Source organism: Orbicella franksi, chromosome 13, assembly GCF_964199315.1.
Source record: "Orbicella franksi chromosome 13, jaOrbFran1.1, whole genome shotgun sequence".
Lineage (NCBI taxonomy): Eukaryota > Metazoa > Cnidaria > Anthozoa > Scleractinia > Merulinidae > Orbicella > Orbicella franksi.
The window spans coordinates 10,185,795-10,192,427 of NC_138157.1; positions in this window are offsets into that span (position 1 = coordinate 10,185,795).

Sequence of the window (6,633 nt, forward strand, 5' to 3'; positions counted from 1 at the left end):
GCGTAATTGAAGTCAATTTGTCATGTTTAGCTACAAAACACGGATCGCCGGGCGCTCCTTTTCATCGACAACCAGCGATTAATTGGATTTTTACGCGAACAAAACTGAGCAGTATTTACAGACGAAAGTTCTAATGCCTTGATGAGGCATCACGTGTTGCTTGCAATTCAGACGAAACTCAAACAAGCAAAATTTTGTTACTTTTCGTTCGCGATAGACTCTATGGCGAAATCCTTGCAAGCGTGTGGCAAGAGGAGGGAAACTTTGAAGTTCTGAAACGCTGCTATATCCAAATATATCCAGCTGGTTTTTTACTATGTTATGTAAAAGCTACCGATCTTCAACATATAAACTTTGGAGTGGAGTAATGTGGAGTACTCGTAAAAGAAGCAGCAGATCACGACTTGGTCAGGATAGGCGGGACATACCTGCATTCGACACAGTCTTATTTCACTCAAATTTGGGTAGCCTACGACGAAACTACTTAAGCATCATTACAAAAGACATAAAAGTATTGACTTTTGGGTCTAAAGCATCAAATGGCTTTTGACAATAAACCACTGATGGCTTAAAAATAAAGAAAGAACAGTTGATTTCCGGTTCGTCGAGAGGAGATTTTTGGCAGCCATTAATCTCACCGGAAGCGCGGAAGGAGCGCTCGTGCCAGTCTTTCTCCGCGTCACACATTGGACCAAGAGCGGACTGCCCGTTTCACCGCCTGGCCTTTTTCCGCCCTGCTTCGGCTCAGCTAATCCGCCTGTACTGCAAGCTAGATGACCCAAATCCTCTGCTGTGATAGACGTGGCCACCGAGCGGGCAGCTTGCGCGTTCGGAGCAGTCTGCTGTATTCCGCACAAAAAACCGTGACCTATATGCCGTGTAATAAATCCTTCATTGACCAAGGCCAATCTTGTTCGAGACGCAGAGATATCCATAAACAAGCAAGTAAAGATCTTGGCTAATGTCCTATCATCTTGACCTCACACATACTTGCTTAAAAACGCATATACGATCCACTCCAAATTGCAAACGCAAATCAAGTTCTGCTCCTCAAATGACCATGATGAAAAATTTTCTAAGCGCATATACGACCCACAATCCCTCATTTGCTTTCAACAGGAGTAACGCTGGAAGTCAGCTTCGCAAACTTACTACAGCTTTTAACTTACCTTGATTCGCTCCAAATTGATACATATTTCAGTGTTTAACTTGCCTACCAACGCAGCCCAACAGTTTCGTTAGATACTGATACCATTTCGCCATCACGGCAAATCTTCGACGCAAATTCCTTCCATTAATGGCCGTCCCGTCTATATATGTTCACGGAGTTTTGGCACTAACATTTCCCGATTATAAAACTCCCATACCTTTTTAGATTTATTTCGTCCGCATTTCGATTCAATTTTTCGAATTTGGATGATCTTGATGATCACAATCATCTGATGAGTGTAGAATTCAATTGTGTTTACATCGTTATGATTACACAGTTTCAACATGCATTTTTTTTTTAATGTACACCGCAGAAACGTTTTTTCGGACGCAAAGCGGGCCGCTTTCAAATATGAAGCTCCACCATTCGTAAAACGTAGAATTTCTTCCACAAAAAGCACCTCCTAAGTCTAACCTGCGATTTCCATTTCACGGAGAAATATAAAAGAACCCCCGATGGCAGGTTTCGAAATCAAGCCGACCCGAAATAAGACCACCGAATTAAAAAAAAAAAAAAAAAACTCTGGAACACAAATATCAAACAAAGAACAGAGCTTATCTTGGGAATTTACGATATCACAGACGCTGTTACAATATTCCGGCAGTACAAACTTTCTCTTGGGGCTTTAATTTCACTTTACTGAAACCACGTCACTTCGGATGGATTTTACAAATCTGTCTCAACACGCCTGCCGACTGTGAAACACACAAAACAAATTCTGCCATTCTCCATTCCTTTCTCTTAGCGAAACTTCCTTACACTTCCTTCCACTTGCCCCGGCTTCTTGCTCGGGGAATGGACGGGGAATTGATAACATAGGCTCTTCATAGCTTGTCTATGGACAAGAGAATATGATAATAATTTCTTGCTATGGAACAGTCGAAGAAAGTTGCATTGCAAGCAGTACATCTCTTTGCGTGACAGACCTGAATAATACCTAGAGCGGCTTGCTTTGCGTCGCGTATAGTGCTCAGCACGGTCTGGGCTCCAAGAACAAGGACAAGAGCGGCAGGTAAAAAGGGAAAGAAAAGGGGGCCAGCTTTCGCTTTTCAAGCTCGTTTTCACCCTTCCACCCACTCTCCCAAAAATCCATGAACTTGGCAAGGGTTAAATTTAATAGAAAAGTGTTGTTGGAAGGTAAGTCGACGTTTAAAGTTGGAACAGATGTTATGAAAGAAATCACACAACCTTTTTTTTAGATGTTTTTAAAGGTAATAGAACCAACTTTGGGTCAATCGACATACCTATAGATTTACCCGATAAACTAATCCATGTTAATTGATGCTGTTTTTATCTTCGTTAACCATACCACGACAATATTTCCATTAATTGAACGGAAATTAGTCTTGTTGCCATCTAGTTCCCTTTCTCATGATCTACGTAAGCGGTCAGTTAGTTACGCCGGAGAGTTTCTGGGATCTGGTGATATTGCTGCAGAAATATGTGACCTTTACACGATTATGTACTTATCTATAAAGCTCAGCGCCTCAGGAAAATGCCAGAGACTGAAGGGTAACCTATCGAATGCATATTTGACCAGTAAAGTGAAGCAAAAGAAGCGAACAATAAGCAGATAAAAGTTCAAAGTTATCTACACCACGTCAAAAGCAAAGCCACTGGCATATTGTGGTTTCTTGTGATGGGAGCTTGCCGACAATGAGACTACAGCGGAAGCCATCAGTTTTTGATATGATCTACGTTAAAATTTTGTATTGCCGCCATGAATGTTAAAACCAGAATGACAATGATCACCCCAGACTACGACCCGCCCCCTGAATACACGCCCCCTATAGTAAGCAGCACTATTGCAAATGACCCGTCATGCCCTATATCATGGCGCCTTACAGTGCACCAGGTGCTAGTTTAGTTTTGAATTGAGAACCATTGTTCTGTTTTTCCCGAGAGTTAATAACGAAGAAAAGAGCAAGTGCACAGTTCGTAGTTCGTCCACTTGCCTCTTTTGAGAAGGATATTAAGGCTAAAAAATAAAAATAAAAATACGCGCCTTGTTCCGAATAAGTGACCTAGCGACCTCGGTCTCCAATAAATTCGCTTCCTTGAACTCATAAAGTGCAACAAGTGCCCTGCGCGCTAATATAGATCAAATAGACTGGCGTGCATTGTCGAGCGAAAAAAGAGAGAAAAAAGATCAGTATTCCCCCCCCCCCCCCCAAACTCTCCGCCCGAAAAGTTGATTTTTTGCGCGGCAAAGTGCATGTCTCAGTCTAGTGTGGTTTATTGCGCAAAATCTGCGTCCATTTACGAAAGAATCAGAAGCTTTAGTTTAACAAATAAATGGCGATGATTAGACTCGTTAGGTCACTGCTTCAATTTCTTACGACATATGCGCCTGGTCAAACACTGGTTGAGTTGTGTGCATAAGTTGAGCTGTGAGGGTTCAAGCCCTGGCTGGGGTCATTGTGTTGCGTTCTTTGTTAAGGCACTTTACTCTCACAGTGACTTGCTCCACCCAGGTGTATAAAATGGGACAACTTCCACTGAGTTAAGGGACCGTTCATTTTTTATCAGGTAGAGGGGGCTGGTGGGATTTGGGGGGGGGGGGGGCCATGCGAAAAAAAATGGCTTTCGAGGGGGGGCCATCCCAAAAAAATAAGGGAAAAAGGGGGGGTCACGTGAAATATTTTAGTAAAACTTTAAAATGGCATAATGTTTGAATATCAAAAAAATTGCTATAGAATAAACATAGAAGGCAGGATACAAATTTATTACAAACTTTCCTTCTGCTTTAAAAAAACGTTTGGCGACAAAAAGCATTTGTAGCTACTGAAAACAAGTATTTAACACTGTTATTTTCGAATGCAACTTTCACTGGCACTCATCTTCATCTTCGCTGTCGTCGAGTTCTTCGTCGCCACTTGTGCTGCTATAGGAGTCTCTTTCACCGATGCTGCAAGAAGCAGCAATGCTTTCCGTCAGAGTGTACTCTTCAGGGTACATGAAGGTGTAAACATAATCTCTGACTTCCTACTCAAGGTTGGTGGTGATTCTGCTTCTTGCAGCATTGGTGAAATAATTCCCTTCCAAGAGCTGTGCGATGTATGGCCCATCTCTTCTAAATAACGACGTGGCAACATCCTCAACTTTAATACACTCTTCCGGGACGGCCGTTCTAGGAGGGTACACAAGGCATTGTGGAAGATCATTTCCTAGCGGGTTTCCAACACAGATTCCATAAACTCGTTGGACGTTGTTTCCAGTCCGCTTCCTCTTTCTTTCATTTGACTTTCTGCGGTTTTCTTTTTTCCTTCTCCTTTTGTTGATGTGCTGTTTGAGTATGCCCTTGAATATGCTGTTATAATTGCTCTTATTTTCTAGTGCTTCCATGTCCTGCGTGACCTTCGTCAACTTAGCTTCTATACATTTGATCTGTTTTACATTAAAACTGTGGGCATTCATCAATTCAGATGAGGGAGATGCCAATGAGAGGCCAAATGCCACACGCTCAGGGCGAGCCATAACTAGGAGATCCGAAATTGACATCTCTTTCTTTTGATTTGTTTTTCAAACAACAGCTCTCTGTAGTATAGGGATTGTAAATATTGTCTTCACAGTGAGCAAAAAACGTGAAGTAGGGGGATAATAGAGAAATATTAAAAAAAGTTGAAATCTAAATATTGTTTGTTCAATTTTTTTTTTGGGGGGAGGGGGTCATCCCAAAAAATGACCGCTATAAAGGGGGGGCCATGTGAAAAAATTGGTAAGCTGAGGGGGGGTCATGCGATTTTTAAATGGTGCTTCCCAAACCCACCAGCCCCCCCTCCCTCATAAACTAGTGAGACAATCTCAGATAGTGCAAAGCGCAATTGATAGCTCTGGTACAGTAGTCCCATAAGTACTCACCCCTACTCGGTTCACTTCCGGTTTGTGTCTACCTTGGTAGTCCGCTACGGCTTTTCCCCTTTGCAGTGTGTATGTTTCAAGGTTGTATTTTCATTCAAGGCCCAAACATTACGCACAAATTAATTACTACTGGTGCTTTAAGTTGATTTTCGTTCATTTTAAATTCAACAATACGCTGAAGCAGCAAACGTGACAATTTAGCTCTTCACGCCAACTTTGTAACTTGATACTTTTGTTTTCCTCGCAAAGCCATGTAATATGAAACCCCTGTTTTCTCCAAAACATACGGAAGATGTCCTTGTTTTTTGGAGATAAATGAAACAAAGTTAAATATCTGATGTAGTGATGAAGAAACGGAACAGAGACGATGTTTTACTAAAAATGCAAATTTTTACCGATGAATAAGAACTAATTTCATTATCAGATAGTCACGAAATACCACTTTCTTTTTCTGTTGCCACCTTTGTTGTTAACAATAAAACAATTCAAAATTAACACACAACGATATTGATGGCTGAGAAGCTTTTCAACGAAAAGTATTGAAGATAAACAGCGCTACTTGGCCGATATGAATGAGTCTCCTCAAAGACTGATTAAATTAATTTGCGCTTTCATTAGGTGCCACGGCGTCTGCAGCAATATTTGAGCATTTTCCTGGTTTCTTTTGTTACAAATTCACAATTTGCGGAGTATTAACGCCATTAACTTGAGAACTTTTTGGTCTCTCTTACAGACACAATTATGGCAAGAAATAAACAAGTCGCTGAGGAGAAGCAATATATTTGAACTCTGACAAGCACACTATTGTAGATTGAAAACAGCAGATGATATTTGTTGAACCGACCTGTTTGTAATTCTAAAAGCTACGCAGCCACAGTAACGTTTCACTTTTGCAATAAAAAGGGACAACTGGCGCTACCTGAAAAATAACTGCCGTCCTTGGTCGCATGACACGATATATAAAATACTGCGCGTAAAGATAGTGTATAACACTAACAATGCTAGAACGCATGCGTCTTACATGTTCAGCTCTACCATAAGGAAAACCACTCAACATTTGTGCGTGATTCCGTATGCAATGTATCCTCCACCTAATATAGAAGCCACGAACCCTAACTAATCTACGCATGCGTTTAGGGCAAATTAGTTTTGTTCTAAGGAGAATGGTACCACAAGGAGAGCAAGGGGTTACCTGAAACAAATATATAGCTTTGCGATGTTCAAAGTTAAGCGACGGCGATGGAATGTGTTTTACGTAGAGTACACATGTACCTTTCCCACCCTACTCCCATTACTTCCTTGCCTCTAGACTAATTAATTAATTGAAATTAATTAATTAAACAAACATTAAAGTTTACACCTTAGCGCCATAGCGCAATAGTGCCTTAGTTCCTTAGCGGCAGGCAACCCCCATAACCATCCCAATAGTGCACTCTGCACTAAAAATGAACGGTCCCTAAAAGCTGGAGGTACCCATCTAGGGGCAAGTAGAAATGTTCCTACACTAGCTGTAGTTGCCTCATGTTAAAATAATCGGACATGAATTACCTCTACTTTAGCTT